The sequence below is a fragment of the Macrobrachium rosenbergii genome, chromosome 12 (assembly GCF_040412425.1).
Source record: "Macrobrachium rosenbergii isolate ZJJX-2024 chromosome 12, ASM4041242v1, whole genome shotgun sequence".
NCBI lineage: Eukaryota > Metazoa > Arthropoda > Malacostraca > Decapoda > Palaemonidae > Macrobrachium > Macrobrachium rosenbergii.
Window position 1 is genome coordinate 95,203,199 of NC_089752.1, and position 18,359 is coordinate 95,221,557.

An 18,359-nucleotide genomic window follows, 5' to 3' on the forward strand; every position below is an offset into this window, starting at 1 on the left:
TGCTATATACCTGATACATATTTAATGACGTTTCAATTGATCTTTATATTTGCTCAATTTTTGGCATTCAAAAACTAAGGTTGATGAGTTACTATACGTATCACTTATTTGCATTTTTCTGCCATTTGCATATTTGAAATTCAACGCAATCTTCTCGATTGTCTTCTTTTACTAACCGTAGTTCTCTTTATTCTAATACAATTTCGTATACCACACTGAAGATGTAATTTGTCACCTAAAGCAGTTCTATCATTCAAAGACCTCCAGCTGGTCGACTGTCGTAATGCTTTAATTATCAATTTTATTTGCAGCGATTTTCTTTAAAAACTTATGAGCTTCTAAATAAAAAGAAAAGTGTCTTGTCACGCTCTTTGATGATACGCCTTCTTCAAGAAAATCAAAAGCTGACAGCTCTCTCAAAATTGCAAATAAAGGCGTTTTTGTTAACTTTTTCCACTGGTGAAGACAACTTGAATGAGATTCTCACCAACAAGACGTCTTCAGAAATTAGCGCAGAAACTGAAAACGGAAAAACTATACCGAAAGAATTTAGGGAACTAGAGTATATCAAAAATGGAAGATGAGGGATGACACAAGAAAATTGTAATGAGATGGGGAGCCTCTGCAAAGAACTGTACCTTCCGCTACTTTTAAATAAATATAATCTGATTTTCCCCAAAGTAAAAGAAGAGTGATGAAACAAGAAAACTGGGAAAAGAAGGGGGAGCCGTTGTAAAGACTTTTACCGTCTATTACTTTTAAATAGTATCTGATTTTCTCCAACGTAGAATAAGAAGACGGACGAAGGTAAAAAATCTGGACGAGGTGAGGAACTATTGCAAAGATTTATACACTGTACCATACACTGTACATATAATATAAATTTCGTGAAGGAATATGACAAGAGGAGACGAACGATGCAAAATCTGGCGACTGAAATCTCTCTGCAGCATTTTCCTGGGTCCTTTCAGTCAACAGAGTAAAGATTCTTGATTATTTATTATCGTGAATGCAATTAACCTTGCGGAGAAATCCCTTTTACATTTAAACTGTTTCGCAACTTTAGATTTAGAGAAGTAAAAAAAATTCTTAGAGGATACAAATTATATGATACCAGTGAATTATAACTTATAAATATATACACACTAAATTAGATATATATATATATATATATATATATATATATATATATATATATATATATATATATATATATATATATATATACATATATATATATTATATATATATATATATATATATATATATATATATATATATATATATATATATATATATATATATATATGTATGTGTGTGTATATATATATATGCATATATATACACACACATATATATATATATATATATATATATATATATATATATATATATATATATATATATATATATATATATATATATACTGTATATATATATATATATATATATATATATATATATATATATATAATAACATTCCTTAAACATTAATATTTAGCTATCCAAATAAATGTTCTTTTACTTCAATACGTTCACTACAGACGTTAATTATGTCTTACTATCATCGAAAGAAAATTTTAAAAACACGCCCTTAACAAATTTTTATATTGTGGGTAAAATCTGCTTCACCAAACGACGTCTCCTTATTCCGTGAGAAGTATATAATCTGCTGCTTCTTCTTGAGGCCGTTAAGTCGCTACTTTAGGGCACTCAAGTGCAATGGCTATGTAGCGGGCCTGAGATTGTGGCATCCTTTACAACCTTTGTATGACTATGGGGAATTTCTTTGGCTCTCTAGGTGTAGAAGTTAGGGTTCGTATCATATCATTTCCTTTTATCCTTTGCTGAGCAGGAGATAAGAAATGGAGCTTGCATGTTAAATATATAAATATATGTTTCTGGTAAATATAATTTTCAATTAGCAGTTTGTGTTTTCTTTAGTACTGATTAACATCGGATATATTGACAATAAACAAAGCGCTTAGCGAATGATGGAAATAATATTTAATTTTACTTTACATGTATCTTTCATGTTCGAAATCTGCAGCCTATTGTGAGACTTGTTAACTAATTTCTGCCTATTTCTCTGTTCCCATTCTTGTATATTTTATAAATGGTGACTATTCTATTCTATTACAATTTATTAATCAGTCTCGCTTTTTCAAAGGATAAGTTTTTCTTTTAAAAAAGGATTAATGTTATAAGCGCAGGAGGTTTGCAAAGATAATAAAGATACTAAAAAATGAAAAAAGAAGCGGAACTGCAAGACATATATATATTACAGTAGGACCGTGAGACCAGGGATTTCACGAAATCCCTGAAATTTTCAGGGAATTCGTGAAATCGCCAATTCACTTAGGGACATTTGGTCGCCGAGGGGCTAATACTAAACTTCTACACTGCTTTGCCCTGTTTAGTACTAGTTCCTCAGGGATCAAATGTGGTTCGCCATGTTTAGTACAGCTATGTTCTTAAGTGATACGACATGATTGCATAGGATTTCGTTCAAAATTCACGAATTGGCAACTAACATGCTCCATGCTTATCTCTTATTTCAATGCGAAAATGCGACTATCGCATACATTAATGCCATAATATGTTTTATAAAAGTAAAAAAAAAAGTATACCTTAGTTTAACCAGACCACTGAGTTGATTAACAGCTCTCCTAGGGCTGGCCCGAAGGATTAGACTTATTTTACGTGGCTAAGAAGCAATTGGTTCCCTAGCAACAGGACCTACAGCTTATTGTGGAATCTGAACCACATTATAGCGAGGAATGAATTTCTATCACCAGAAATGAATTCCTCTCATTCTTCATTGGCCGGCTGGGGACTTGAACTCGGGCCTAGCAGAGTGCTGGCCGAGAACTCTACCAATTAGTCCAACGAGGAACTTTATAAGAGTGAAATCTGTCATATTTTTCAAAACTGTGAGAAAATATCGAAAGTAGGCAAATTTTGGAAAAACTGTTAAAAAAATTTTCAAAGCTTTCATTCACTCATCGCCGGTGCATTTGACAAAAAAAAGTCATCACTACACCTCAGTTCAAAAGTTACATAAAAAAAACGAAAAAAAATTGTCTTAACATTAATATTGCTTCCAATGCAACCATAAAATTTGAAATAGTTCTATTTGATTGTTTTTATGCCTCAAAGCTGAAAAAATGTAAATAAGTAAATACAAAAGTAGGATGCATCCACCGATATCAACAGGTGAGAGAAGCGTGTGTGAAGCAACCATCAGAGTGGCGGTGCAACACGAACTACCTGGTGCAACATAGGTCTACAATGAGTAGCGAAAATGAAATTATCTTGAAACCATTTCCTTTATATTTGTTAGGGGAATATTTGGATTTTCATAAAAATAAAATTATTTAAGTTATATTTCTTAACCACTTCAAAAATTAGGGTTTACTAGCAAATATTCGCCTGTGCAATTATTCTTTTGTTAAAGCCAAGATTTTGTTCTTAGACCTAGGTGTGTTAGATTTCTTTACTTATTATAAATACATTACACTTAGCATTCACATCTCTATATTAACAGTTTATGGCCACAAAGCATACGGAGTTATCTACACATTCTTGCACTTCAAGTTACATTATGAATGAGTAAATTATAAACCAACAGCCAGAAGAAGGACTTTTAAGAAAATAATATTTTAAACCAGTTAAAAAACAAGTGTTCCATAGGCCTTGATATTAATACTAATAGATATTTCGATTAATAGCTATCTTCTCCATATTTTAATTTTCAAAGAACAGGTAATCTCTACAGGTAAGTTCTTCAGTAACAGAGATACATCTCAGAAGGCTTAAATTATTTTTTAGGCCTATAAATCATTTCGCAACATGCAGTCAGCTTGAACACAGCCTAAATCTTCAACATGCAAAGAAAACTATTTGTAATTCATATTCCTACTTTGAAAATGTTGTTATGACTGTTGAGTTTATTAGGTCTACTGTTTTAATGCTGCAGAGGTAGTTACATTGACCAGCCTGAGGAGCATGTTAAGCGTGCTGTCATTGACGGCATCACTAACCTTATCATAACGTACTTTGAGCTAAGCAATGTTAAAAAAAAACCAGTTCACATCAGACAGATTACGAATTATACCAATGCATAAAAGGGATCATATTTATATAAACACAAGGAAAATAGTGTTAGCTATGAATTCGAAAATTTGTCGACATGTATGACATTGGAAATGGAAAAAAAAGTTTCACACTACTTGGCAACGTTACGTTGAGTTTGAGATTTTGGACGATACAAAAAGAATCATGTCGCCTCATATTTGAGCATAGCTGTACTTGCCAGTGATTGGCTAGCTCTCGAAAGGTGAATGACGTCACACTAATAAATAATCCATACTAGTACGGATTTGACTCCATTCAGTATTGTTGAGTTTCGTGCATGAATGATGACACCACAGATCTGAAATCCCAGAGTTGTGAAGTATACTATTGATATCTCCGATAAAAGATACATTGAGATATTGAAGATCTTGGATCATTCTGTCTGTACATCTTTTTTTATCATTCTCTACCTGAATATACAAGCATCTTGTTTTTTTCTTAATCGGTGTTGGCCTACACTATAGCAGAGTCCACCTAGCACTCTAGCTATGCCCCGACCAGTGCTGGCTTTTGGCGGAAATTCGTCTGAGAAACGGGTGATGACGTCACACTTCGAAGATGACGGAAATGGCGGAAATTTTTTTCCACCATGTATATTCACATGGCAAGAAAGGAAAATAGCACTTGCAGAATGAGATTTTCATACCAAAAATGTTTATTTGAGGTTTTTAACTGTTTCTACATTTATGAATGGTTTACTGATAATGAATTACTGTATATTTGGAATTGGGCCATCACTATCTGACTGCCTGGAAACAGTGGCCGAAAATTTGATAAGGCAGAAACTCTGTTGTCTGTGGCCGATTTCCCAGATATCCTACCTCTATGAGGTAAGGCAGTCGTACTTTTATATCTTTAACCCATTCATTAATAGGCCTTTATGAAACATCATTAATAATGGAATAAATTTACGTGATGTCTCAAATTTTAACAGGTTCTTTGTGAATAAGATATTGAGTTTCAAATAGTGTAGCACTTGTATGAATTCTAGTGAAATATCAGTTAAACTTCTCGGTTCCTTTCGGTTCTCAAGAAAGTCATTCGTTACGCCAGGTATTCACTATCAGGTTTACCTGTCAGTCCATCTGTCAGTTCATCAAAACTGACGTTAAAACTTATGTGTGGACAACAGTTTGTGGGCGGAGTCTGTCCACTCACCAGAACTGTTGAACTGATGGAATTACCTAAAGTTCATCCGACCGACTGACAGGTGATTGCACGTGTGGACAGGTAAACAACAATTTTGTGACAGTTCGCCACTGGCTTCCATCTGGGAAGGATCTCAGCTGCTCGGACCTGAATATGAATAAACTTTGTATAGGCCTAATTCTTTTCATTGTTAGACACTGAGGCGCTATTTGTAGACCGTTGTGAGTCCAAATCATATGATTAAAAATAAAAATTATATATATTTCCATGTGATACAGACAATTTGGTATAGGCCTAGGCCAGTGTACTACCTTTTTGTTAAAGGTGCAAGAAGGCTTCACAGTCCATCCCATAAATTACCGGACCAACTCCCAGGTCTAAATTTAACCTTATTCATTAATATTGTATGAGAATAGACATCTCTCTTTAATAGACAATATTTAGACCACACTGTGTTATGCCTTTTTGCTTTCCTATTTTTAAGTTAATTGCCGCAGCAGCTAGTCTCTGTAGCTTCACCTCCTTATCAGTCAGCGGAGTTTCCATTGCTGCCATATAGTGCTGCCACCACGAAGCTAGGTGAGCACTGAGGGCTGTGACCTTGAATTAACAGTCTGGCTGACAGTTCTACTCTTTACGTGTGGACAGTCATCCGTCGAATGGTCGTGGGTGAACTGACAGGTAACCCTGATCGTGAATACCCGGCCTTATACCCTTATTCACGTACCTCGAAGTTAGAAGCTTTCTAGCCAGGGACATTTGGGAGCCCATTAGTCACCTTGGTCATGAAACTTTCAGACAGGTTCAGATGATTTTAGCACTGCATTTGACTTTGTTAGCCATACAGCTCTTACATGTAAACTATATATGTTTAGATATTGGCGGATTTGAATTTGATCTCTGCCATTTCATGTGACTGGTAACAGGCAATGTAACAGTTAACTTTGTCTTTGTGAGGCTAGGCCTATCATGTTTGGTGTTTCACTTTGCTACCATTACAGGCAACATAATCTTTTACTTTGAAAGGAAGCAAGGACTTTGTTAATTAGGCAATCTTGCACCATGTTTCCAACTAAATCATAGTGTCGTATTTCAACAGAATGCTTGCATTATTGACTTTCGTACCTCTACTCCAAGAAGTAGTGCCTGCCATTCACTTTAAGGCCACCAATAACGTTCAGGTATATCTGATCAGGTCTGCCTGTACTTTTTTTTTCTCTCATTTCTCTATAGCAGCCATGGCACCAACATACGATGCTCTGGCAATGACTAGCTTGCTGATAGCAACAAAAATAAGAAACGCCTAAAAAAGACGTCCAGTGACGGAGTGGCTGTTATTCATTTTTAACACATGATGTCAACAATGACTGAACATACATTATTTACTATTGTTTTATTTTATTCCATTACTAAGCTGGATAGTATATTGTTCTCATTTTAAAACTGAATTACGTACATGATGCATAATCATGAATAGACGCAAATAGGCTTACTTTTGTTTTACATCACTTTGCTATACTGAATATTTAATCTCCTTTAAAACTGACTTGCACGTATGGTTCATAACCATAGATAATAATACTATCCTCGTCAACAGCAGAATCAGTCTCCTTTAGTTTTTCGACTAACTTAAAATATGCAGCCCTTTTCTATTTAATCTGTTATAATAGCCTTTGGATTTTACCTGCCCAAGAACAGGCTCATTCTTATAGGTTTCAATGAAATCTTCAGGGCATCCAGGAAAAAATGCCAAATTATAGATTTATATTAATCTGACATCCCCATCAATTATTTAAAAACTAAATCTCCGATACATCATTAATTTAGATATAAAAACTTTCAGATTCAATAAAGAAAACTGACTCCACTGAGCAAAAAAGATGGCCTCCCCACACTACTAACGTTCAGGCACACCTGCGATGGTCATTTCCACGCAGGTATATCGATTGAGAAGAACTATTTGCTCAGGTCGCCTGCGCAGACAGAAAAAAACTGTGCAGGTTGTCCACATTAACGTTCAGGTGAACCTGCACAGGTCGACTGTGCATAGGCCGAACGTTAGTGGCGGCCTTAACAGAGGCTGAAATACAGCTTTTCAGTGCCATGTGCCATTGTCTTGGTTTTTATCAATTTGTTAATTTTATATTTAAATACGATTCTGTGTGATACCTTAACTTTCTATATTCACTAATTCCATACTCCGTTTTCTCTTATTCCACACATGAGTTATTTATATTGCTTGTTTTGCAGATCATTGACCTTTTAGGATTGTTCCCACATTTGAGTAAGAAGAAGAATAAGAAGATGAAGAAGAAAACATAATAGATAAAACATGCGTGACCACTGTGGTGGTGCTGAGGTGTTGAACACAGTCTACACCCGCAGGTCTTTAGAGGGAACATTTTCTTCGTAAAGTTTCCTAATCCTTATGATTCTATTCCTCAATGCTCATTCGACTAGTAATTTTCCTTTTTCGGGGTGGCAGGGGAGGAGTTGAGATTAGCTCTTAACCATGACATCAACTTGGGAACAGGCATCTACATTTCAAATGCCGTGTTCTGCAAAATAGGTTCGAATTTTCATTAGATAAATAACAAGTATACAGCATCTTTGATTTTTTTTAGTACTATGATGGTGGTTTAAGGAAAGAAATATAAACTAGATATTTATGGAAATTCAGAACAAAACGTCAGGAAGGCATGCATTAATACGAGGAGCTACAAAAACAACTGGTGTTTATCAACGTCATAGCCAGACTCCTGCCCTCCTGCACATTAAACATGAGCCAGTCACATCTGCACTTGTACCGTTTGCCACATCCTATTTATCTTTTGTGTTCCGTTTTGTGCTGTTGTGCGTATTCTCAAATGTACTTGGGATTGAAATGGGGTATGTTGGCATTGAAGTGCGATATCTTCCAATCCAGTGAGCAGTACTTATAATGAGACCATCTTTTTTTTACTATATTACTTGTTGTCGGTCATAGAATTATGAGGTAATAGATCTCTTACCGATAGAGTACTTGCGTTTTCATCAACAAATAAAAGAAAAAAGTATACCTTAGTTTAACCAGACCAATGAGCTGATTAACAGCTGTCCCAGGGCTGGCCCGAAGGATTAGACTTATTCTACGTGGCTAAGAACCAATTGGTTACCTAGGAACAGGACCTACAGCTTACTGTGGAATCCGAACCACATTATAGCGAGAAATGAATTTCTATCACCAGAAATAAATTCCTCTAATTCTTCATTGGCTGGACGGAGACTCGAACTCGGGCCTAGCAGAGTGCTAGCCGAGAACGATATCGACCCATCCAACGAGGAACTATCAAGTATCATTACATCATTACTCCGACAACGTTACGTTTCTACGTTTGGTTTGTAAGTTTCTTTTAGTCAATTTGTCCATATCTTAGCGGAATTACGCAGAGTTACGTGTGGATTATTTTTTACGAAAAATATACCAACGTTAGACCTAGTCACTGGCTCCAAGTTTTAGAATTTTGAGCTAGACAGGATGGTAATGGACGATATTTCAGAATTACGGTCCCTCACTTGCAACAACTTTTCCTCTATGACAGAATCATCGAAAATGCCTCTTAATTTTCTTGACTGAGTTACGATTTTCGATAGTTATTTATATACAGTATAGGCTATAACCATTACTTCCTTGGCTGCCTTCATTAGCGATTTCTGTTGGATGTCCATAGATTCTGGGTTACTGTGGTTGACCACGAAACTCAGCTACCAAAATTTTGATGAAACTCACCGTGAAATAAATCCGGCATACTGACTTGCTGAGAGAAATTCAAGAAGTAATTCAAAACCAAAAGCATGAAATATATTGGAATCCTTGTGATGGAGTTGGATGGAATCCCCATCTTGGCTACATCCCACTTATCATCCTTCCAAACACGAAAAACTATGGACGCATCTTTCCTAGTGACCCTGAACAAAGTTCGGCAGTCGATCTAGGACCAATATTTCTTGGGGTCATTATCTTTATGATATTTAGTCTTTTGTTTATGTTTTTACAGTAATCCCCAACGGGCTTGTACTAAACATGCCGCAAAGGTGGATGCTTACCGGGTTAAAACCCTTGGGGGTCACTGTCGTGAAAAAATTGGATCCGTTTTTTCTCAACAATCCTTCACAAAGTTCAGGATAAGCGAGGGGTACTGGTAAGCAGGCGGCAGAGTTCGTGGTTCCCGTTTTCCTGTAAATATGTTTGAGCTTTTTTTTTTTGTGTCCGGCGAATTGCCTATATTAACTGTATCATGAACATCAGAGAGGCTCCATTTTAAATAATTCAAGCACATTCTTTGGTAAATTAACCTATGCAGAAATTTTGGAAGGGACCCGAGGCGACGAAGAGACATGCAGAGGGGCGATATGCATCTTTCTCGAGGTCATATCATTGAGGTAAGCTGAGCACTCTCCAGGTTGTCACCTCCCCAGCCAAATTGTTGATTTTACAGTCAAGAACCAGTTCATTTACTTTGGTACTTTAATCCCTTTAAATCTATGCCATCCGAGGCTTGATGTAGTCAATATTCAGCTGAAGTACAGCCTGGATATTTCAAAGTAAGTTTTGTAAAAAAAATTGTAACTTTCAGAAGCATGTTTTTTGAGTTTTTATAACTTTTTCAGAATTGTGTCTTTTCCCGACCGTGTGGTCCTTGAGCCTTAGTTTAATGTATGTTAAATTTAAATAGTCTGTTTTTTTAAATAAAATTGTAAAACCCTACCTAATCTTAATGGACCTTCACTTCGATGTTTGCTGATAGTGCCCTTCAGGCCTGATCATCCTAGTCCCATACCATCCGGGACTTAGAACCCTCCCATTTGTGGGGAAAAATTCGCGACATTTGGTCCTTCCGAACAGGATGATCAGTATCAGTGAGCATCCGGAACATCCACCAAGTGATGGTTTTTCGAGTTGGATGAGGAAGTGGCGAAAGTGGCAAGGGCATAATAGAAGTTCAGAGTACAGCAATCATTGTTTTTAGCAACGCGGAATTTTGTGACTTGAAGCAACATGGCTGTCGCAAGTAACTTGCAGGCCAGTAAACTGGTTGCTTTACTGACAGATGTGGTAGCTGAAGCCCATCATGAACTGTTGGAGACAAGCGCTACAGTGGTGTACCAGAATCTCATTGATCACATTAAAGCCGATGAGCAAATGTTGAGAAACTTCTATTTGACTAGCTCTGAATTGTCAATCCGTCAAGTGCTCGATGGAGCGAATAATGTAATTACCCTTCTTCTTACCAGAATTGAATTTCTTACTAGCGTATCGCAGCAACGGACTAGATTGCCGAAGCTGAAAGAACTTCCTTTACCTGTGTTTATTGGTGAGATTAGCAAATACGCTACCTTTAGAGAATTGTTTGATGTTCACGTTAACAGACGTACTGATTTGGATAACGTAACTAAGTTTACATATTTGCTTGGTGCCCTCGAGAAAGAACCGCTTAAAGTAGTCAAGGCTTTAAGTGTAACGGCTGCTAACTACGATGTTGCATTAGGGTTGTTGAAACATTACTATCATAAGCAGCAGCAAGCGTTAGTTGTTTTGCATCAGCGACTCGCGAATATCTTTGTTCCCAAATTCAACCATATGGATTTGAAAAATTTCCGCATCGAGTTGACAGTGTTGTTAGAGCAAATTAAACGCTTGAGTATAGTAGATGTGGGGCAGGGAATGGTCATGAGTTTGATTAATCAGAACCTCTCTGACGGCGACATATATTGTAAAGTTGTGGATTACTTGAGAAAGTGTGATTACACTTTAGATGAGTTTTTGAGGCACTTGATTTCCTCATTAGGAGTTTGGAGGACGATGCGTTGCAAAAGGGAGAGGACGAATCTGTAAGACCTAAACCCCTCGTACTAGAACATGTCCATTTTGCCAAGGTGAACATTTGGCCAGCGATTGTACCAATCACACCACCGTTGAAGACTGACGGCGACAATTAATGTATTTCCATAGGTGCTTTAATTGTCTATGCAAAGGCCATAGTAGCATTCAGATTTTGGTACACCACCGTAGCGCGTGTCGCCAACAGTTCATGATGGGCTTCAGCTACCACATCTGTCAGTAAAGCAACCAGTGAACTGAGCTGCAAGTTACTTGCAACAGCCATGTTGCTTCAAGTCACAAAATTCTGCGTTGCGAAAAACAATGACCGCTGTACTCTGAACTTCTATTATGCTCTTGTCACTCTCGCCACTTCCTCAGCCAACTTGAAAAACAATCACGTTCACTGGCCCATGAGAGGCTGCCCGACTCGACACCACCTACAAAAAGCGAAAGTCGGAGGAGGCCAAGGCTGGAGAATGGACAGCAGTTGGGGGACCACTGAATGTTCACTAGCCATGGAGAGGATGCCAGACTCAGAACCACTAACAAAAACCGACCGCCAGAGAAGGCCAACAATCGTCAGTGGACGGCGGTTGGGGGCCCGCTGGACAATCACTGGCCCTGGAGAAGATGCCCAACTCGGCACCACCTACAAAAAGCGACCGCCATAGAAGGCGAACGATCGTGAATGGACAGTGGTTGGGGGGGCGCTGGATGTTCACTGGCCCAGGAATTGATGCCCAACTTGACACCACTTACAAAAAAGCAAAAACTGGAGGAAGCCAAGGCTGAAGAATGGACAGCAGTTGAGAGGCCAATGGACTTTCACTAGCCGTGGAGAGGATGCCAGACTCGACAAAACCTGGACGAAAACTCGACCTCCAGAGAAGGCCAACAATCATGAATGGACAGTAGTTACAGGGCCACTGGATGTTCACTGGCCTCCCGTAAAAAGAGTATGCCCAACTGGAGCACCACCTAGAAAAAGTGACAGCCATAGAAGAGAAGGCCAACGATCATGAATGGACACCAGTTGCGGGGTCACTGGATGTTCACTGGCCCAGGAAAGGATGCCCAGCTGGACACCACCTACAAAAGCAAAAGCTGGAGGAAGCCAAGGCTGGAGAATGGACAGCAGTTGGGGAGCCGCTGGACATTCACTAGCCATGGAGAGGGTGCCTGACTCGGCACCACCTACGAAAAGCGACCTCCAGAGAAGGCCAACGATTGTGAATGGACAGCAGTTGGGGGAGCAGCTGGATGTTCACTGACCCAGGAGAGGATACCCGACTCGACACCAACTACAAAAAGCAAAGGCAGGAGAAGTCCAAAGCTGGAGAATGGACAGCGGTTGGGGGCTACTGGATGTTCACTAGCCATGGAGGGATGCCCAACTCAACAACACCTACAAAAAGCGACCGCCAGAGAAGGCCAAAGATCGTGAATGGACAGTGGTTGGGGGGCCACTGGACATTCACTGGACCTATAAAAAGTGAAAGCCGGAAGAGGTCAAGGCTGAAGAATGGACACCGGTTGGGGGGCTGCTGGACATTCACTAGTCATGGAGAGGATGCCCGACTCGGGACCACCTACAAAAAGCGACCTCCAGAGAAGGCCAACGATCATCAATGGACAGCAGTTGAGAGGCCGCTGGACGTTCACTGGACCAGGAGAGGAGTTGCCCGACTCGACACCACCTACAAAAAGTGAAAGCCAAAGGAGGCCAAGACTGGAGAATGGACAACGGTTGGGGTGACGCTGGATGTTCACTAGCCATGGAGAAGATGCCAGATTCAGGACCACTTACAAAAAGCAACCGCCAGAGAAGGCTAACGATTGTCAATGGACAGCTGTTGGGGGGTAGCTGGACATTAACTGGCCCTGGAAATTATCCCCAGCTCGGCACCACCTACAAAAAAGCGACCACCACAGAAGGCCAACGATCGTGAATGGACAGCAGTTTGGGGGTCACTGGACATTCACTGGCCCAGGAGAGGATGCCCATGCGACACCACCTACAAAAAAAGCAAAAGTCAGAGGAGGCTAAGTCTGCAGACTGGACAGGAGTTGGGGGGCCGCTGGACGTTCACTAGCTATGGAGAGGATGCCCAATTCAGGACAACCTACAAAAAGCGACCACCAGAGAAGACCAACGATTGTGAATGGACAGCAGTTGGAGGGCCGCTGGATGTTCACTGGCCCAGGAGAGGATGCCTGACTAGGCACCACCCACAAAAGCGACTGCCACAAAAGGCCAACGATCTTGAATGGACAGCGGCTGGGGGCCGCTTGACATTCACTGGCCCAGGAGAGGATGCCCGACTCGGCACCACCTACAAAAAACGACCGCCACAAAAGGCCAACGATCTTGAATGGACAGCGGTTGGGGGGTCGCTTGACATTCACTGGCCCAGGAGAGGATGCCCAACTCGACACCACCTACAAAAAGTTTGCCCTTGAGGACTTCGTAGAGTGGGACCAGGGTCGAGGCAATGTCGGGCAAAAAGCGATGATAATAGTTCACCATTCCAATGAATTCTTGTAGACCTTTGATGGTGGTAGGGGTGGGGAATTTCCTGGCAGTGGTGACCTTCTCTGGCAAGGGCTGGATGCCCTCAGGTGTTATGAGATGCCCCAAGAATCCTACCCTCTTGGTGGCGAAGGAGCATTTGTAGTATTGGATGATGAGGCCATTTTCTTAAAGGTGCTGGAGGATGATGTGCAGGTGTTGGAGGTACTCTTCCACTGATGCAGAGAAAGTTAAAATATCGTTGATGTAACAGGCACAGAAGGGAAGGTCTCCCAGGATGCTGTCCATCAGTCACTGAAAAGTAGCTCCTACATTGTGGAGGCTAAAGCAGGGGTAATTGAAGATGAAAGTGCTGAGGGGCATTGTGATGGTGGTCCTCAGGGATGTCTTCGGGATTCATGGGGACCTGGAAGTAATCTTTGATAAGGTCCAGCTTTGAGAAGATTTTTGCACCATGTAAGAAAGTGGTCACGTGTGTGATGTTAGGGAGGGGGTAGTGGTCAGCCTTGGTGATCACGTTCAGCCTTATGTAGTCCCCGCACGAGCGTAGGGTGCTATCCTTTTTTGTTACTATGTGGATGGGAGATGCCCAAGGACTGGATGCTTTTGACACAAATACATCTTCTCCATCTCTGCAAAGGTTTTCTTTGCAGTGGCGAGTTTTTCCGGTAGTAGGAGCTGGAACGGGAGTATACAGGAGGGTCCAAGGTTTTAATGTAGTGGAAAATACCATGCCTGGCAAGGATTTGATGAGATTGTCGTAGTTCAGGTTTGAAAACGTCTGAGTATATGGCAAGCAGGTATGCAAAATCATGTTTGGAATCGGTGACATGGAGGGCAAGTTCTGCAGGGGTTGTAGCGATGGGCATCATGGACAGATTGGTGGCATTGAAGAGGCACCTGTTGGGAGTTGGTGGTGTGCCAAGAAGTCTGCCCTGAGGAGAGGTATTAAGACGTCTGTGATGATAAACCACCAGTGGTACTTTCTGTCACCGAGGTTAAGGGCAAGATGCTTCTGACCAAAGGTAAGGATGGAAGAGCCATTGGCAGCTGTGAGACGGACGGTCGGATGGCTGGTTGATTGACTGATACAGGCAGGCGGGAATGGCAAGCCGCTGTGTTGACCAAAAAATGAGTACCTGTGGCGGCATTAAGGAGGTGCTGATAGCGCACATAGAACTAGATTTATCAGGATTGTGGTTGAGGGATACGCACCTGCTATGGCTACCACGAGTGGTGGTAGCCGTTTCATGTATTTTTTGTCCATGGGCACCCTGGGAGGCAGTTCTTGGCAGCAGGGCCGAAAGTTCTGTGGTATCAGCAAAGCTGAAACAGCGGCGATTGCTGCAGTGTGTGGTTGGCACCCTTGGGTTTCTGAAGGTGGAATGGGGGGCAAGGGTTTGACCTGGACATTTGTGAGGGTATGATAGCCACAGTGACCTCTGTGGCATTAAGAAAATTGTCTATCGCTGAAGGGTAGGATGTTCCTTGAAGGGTGGCGAAGGCGTGGGCGTGGGGGCAGTTTGCAGCAGTGTGTGTGCCCATCAGATTGTTTGCTAGGGTGGCAAGGGCATCATCAGGTGTGTCTTCGATGTCGGTCAGTTCTGCCCTTACTGACACTGGCAGGCGCTGCAGCCAGACTGCCTTGAGAATGTCAATGGATCTCAGAGAACCGTCTGCTGCAGGAGGAAGAAGGGCGAGGGCTCTCACCTCGAGAAGGGCGGCAGATGGGAAATTGATCACCCAAGGGTTGCTGTGCCACGTCGAAGATCTGTTGTACACGAATGGCTGGGGATCATGTGAATCTGTCCAGTAGGACCTTCTTCAGATCTTTGTACAGCACGATGTCAGTGCCCCTAGTGTCCAGTCACTCCGTCAGCTGGGTAAAGAGGTGGTCCGGCAGGGTGGTGAGGATGTAGTCTGCCTTGGATGACAAGGACCATACACCCTTAATTCAAAGCGTGACTTCGGCCTAACAGAACCAAGTGTAGGCGTTAGTTGGAGTGAAAGTCAGAAGCTTGACTTGGGCCATGGTTTCAGGAGCAGGGGAAGGGGAGGGCGATGTGTCTTCATTGGACATCTTTGTTGGGTGCTGGTGCGGAAAGGTCACACTTTAGCAGGAATGATTAAGACGAGAGATCTTAGAGTGATGCTATATTAACAAAAGACAGTGGTATTTAAATGAATTGCTGACCAATCAGCGGCCAGGAAAATTTACATAGTAAATAACAGACCAACAGTGCACATGCATCTAATTTTAGACTTTATGTCTTCTGAATATGTGAAAACCAGGTGCATTGCAGAGGTGTTGCTATCCTGCTGGATTGATTTGTTGCTAAGGAGCGAGGGTGGGAAGTCATGGTCTGCGACCCAGGTGCGATGCAGGTGTCACACAGGTGGCGACAGACTGTCACGAAGCGTGGGAAACTTCCATGGCACAATCCTGTTATTTCGAAAGGAGATGATGTCCTTAAGAAAATTCTCAGCAAATTATATCCTGTATGACTCCTATAGCCTGTCATACTGTAACTTTTAAGTTAAACATAGGGATATTCTGGTTTTGTAGAGTGCAGCCACTGTTGGTGATTTCACGAATTCCTTGAAAATTTCAGGATTTCATGAAATCCCTGGTTTCACAATCTTACAACATATATACATATATATATATATATATATATATATATATATATATATATATATATATATATATATATATATATATAATTACATTGATATGTATGTAGTATATACATATATATATATATATATATATATATATATATATATATATATATATATATATATATATATATATATATATATATATATATATGTATACAGTATATATATATATATATATATATATATATATATATATATATATATATATATATATATATGTATATTATATATATATAAATTTTTTAAATTTTGAGAACGTAAACACCACAACTGGTATGAAATTTCGAGATGCCCCAGTTTAACACTAAAAAAAGGGGGTGGTGAATACAGTTTTGAACTCTTGACATTACTGGAGACGTGACTTTGCCCAGAACAATTCTGAGGAAAGTTTCAACTCAAGGAAATTGAATTCGTGGTGATAGGACCAAAACGATTTGAATAAAAGACATTTTCGTTCATCTTGCCATATTAAAACATTATTTTTATCCACATTTCTTTTTATTCTTCATACTTAATTAACCTATTATCAAGGCATAGTATCTACTGACCTATTAAGTCATATATTCTAAGGTAAGTTACGTAGTTTTCTGAATATTAAAATGCGTGTAAGTGATGAATATATTTACTTTTATGATCTATCCGGCGAATGGGAATATAATTCTAAGTAATACTGCTTTTGGATACTAAATATTGTACTTCAGTAAGTTTGATACGAGAGAGAGAGAGAGAGAGAGAGAGAGAGAGAGAGAGAGAGAGAGAGAGAATGTACTAAAAGCCTTACAAACGATACCTAGAATTCTAACAGCATAAGATTCTGTAACCCTTAAAGTTCTGCAATAAAAAGATTTTCGAGACGATGGCAACGTAAAGTTTAACGACGGATGGTTTCCATTTATTTATTTATTTTGTTTTATTTTATCTATTTTATTTATCTATTTATTTTATTTATTCTTATTTATTTTATTCATTTGTTTATTTATTTATTCATTTATTTTATTTGTTTTATTTATTTATTTTACTTGTTTATTTATTCATTGATTAATTTTTGGCCTTAGATTTATATCATTTCTAACGTGCCTTAGGACACGCAAACGATAGAGTTTAAATTTAAAAATTTTTATTTTTACCTATTTTTATTTATCCAAGTATTTAAACCCTCTGAAAAATTTATAAACGTTCAAAGAAAAAGCTTTATTTCACCGCTTTCTCTCTCTTTATTTATTTGGCGCAGAAAATATTTGAACTCCTCAGGGTGGGAGGAAGCAGGAATACACTGCACTGGATACAATTACCACAAAGTCAGTCCTTCTTTATTAATCCAAAAGGAAAGCTGCTATTTATTTTTTACCGATTTATTTTTTTTATGAATAACGGAACGACAGAACATCAGTCTAGCGGACTTTATTTTTGGCCGTTTAAGGTTTTATTTACGAATGACGCTCTTTTTTTATTTTTTTTTGTTTCTTGCTTCTCGTTTTAGATTTTTTTTTATTTCTCGTTTAAAAATTTTTTATTTTTTTTTCCCAGCCTTTATATTTATTTATTTATTTTTATCTATAAGCAATTTATTTAATATTCAACAAGAAAGTGTTTTACACATTAAAAATTTTTTTTTTCATCACATATAGCATTTTCATTCTTGATTGACTTATTTTTTAGTAACTTTAAAATTTAATGACCAAACAATTTTCAATTTTTTTTTTTTTTTATTTTATTTCATTTTAACGAACACTTGAAACTAAGTATTTGTTCAGCAACAAAGTGAGAAAATATTTAAAATATTTTCAATAGCATTTATATTATTTATTTTTTTTCTTGATTGACAATATAAGTTAACTTTAAAATTTGATGACAAAAACATATTTCTTTAGATATTTATATAAATACTATTATAAATTCAGGGATTTTATTCATTTATGTAATATTAAATACATTTTGAAATAAATACTAGTTTTAAATTCATAACTTTCATTCATTTTGCTTTATGTTATTAAATTT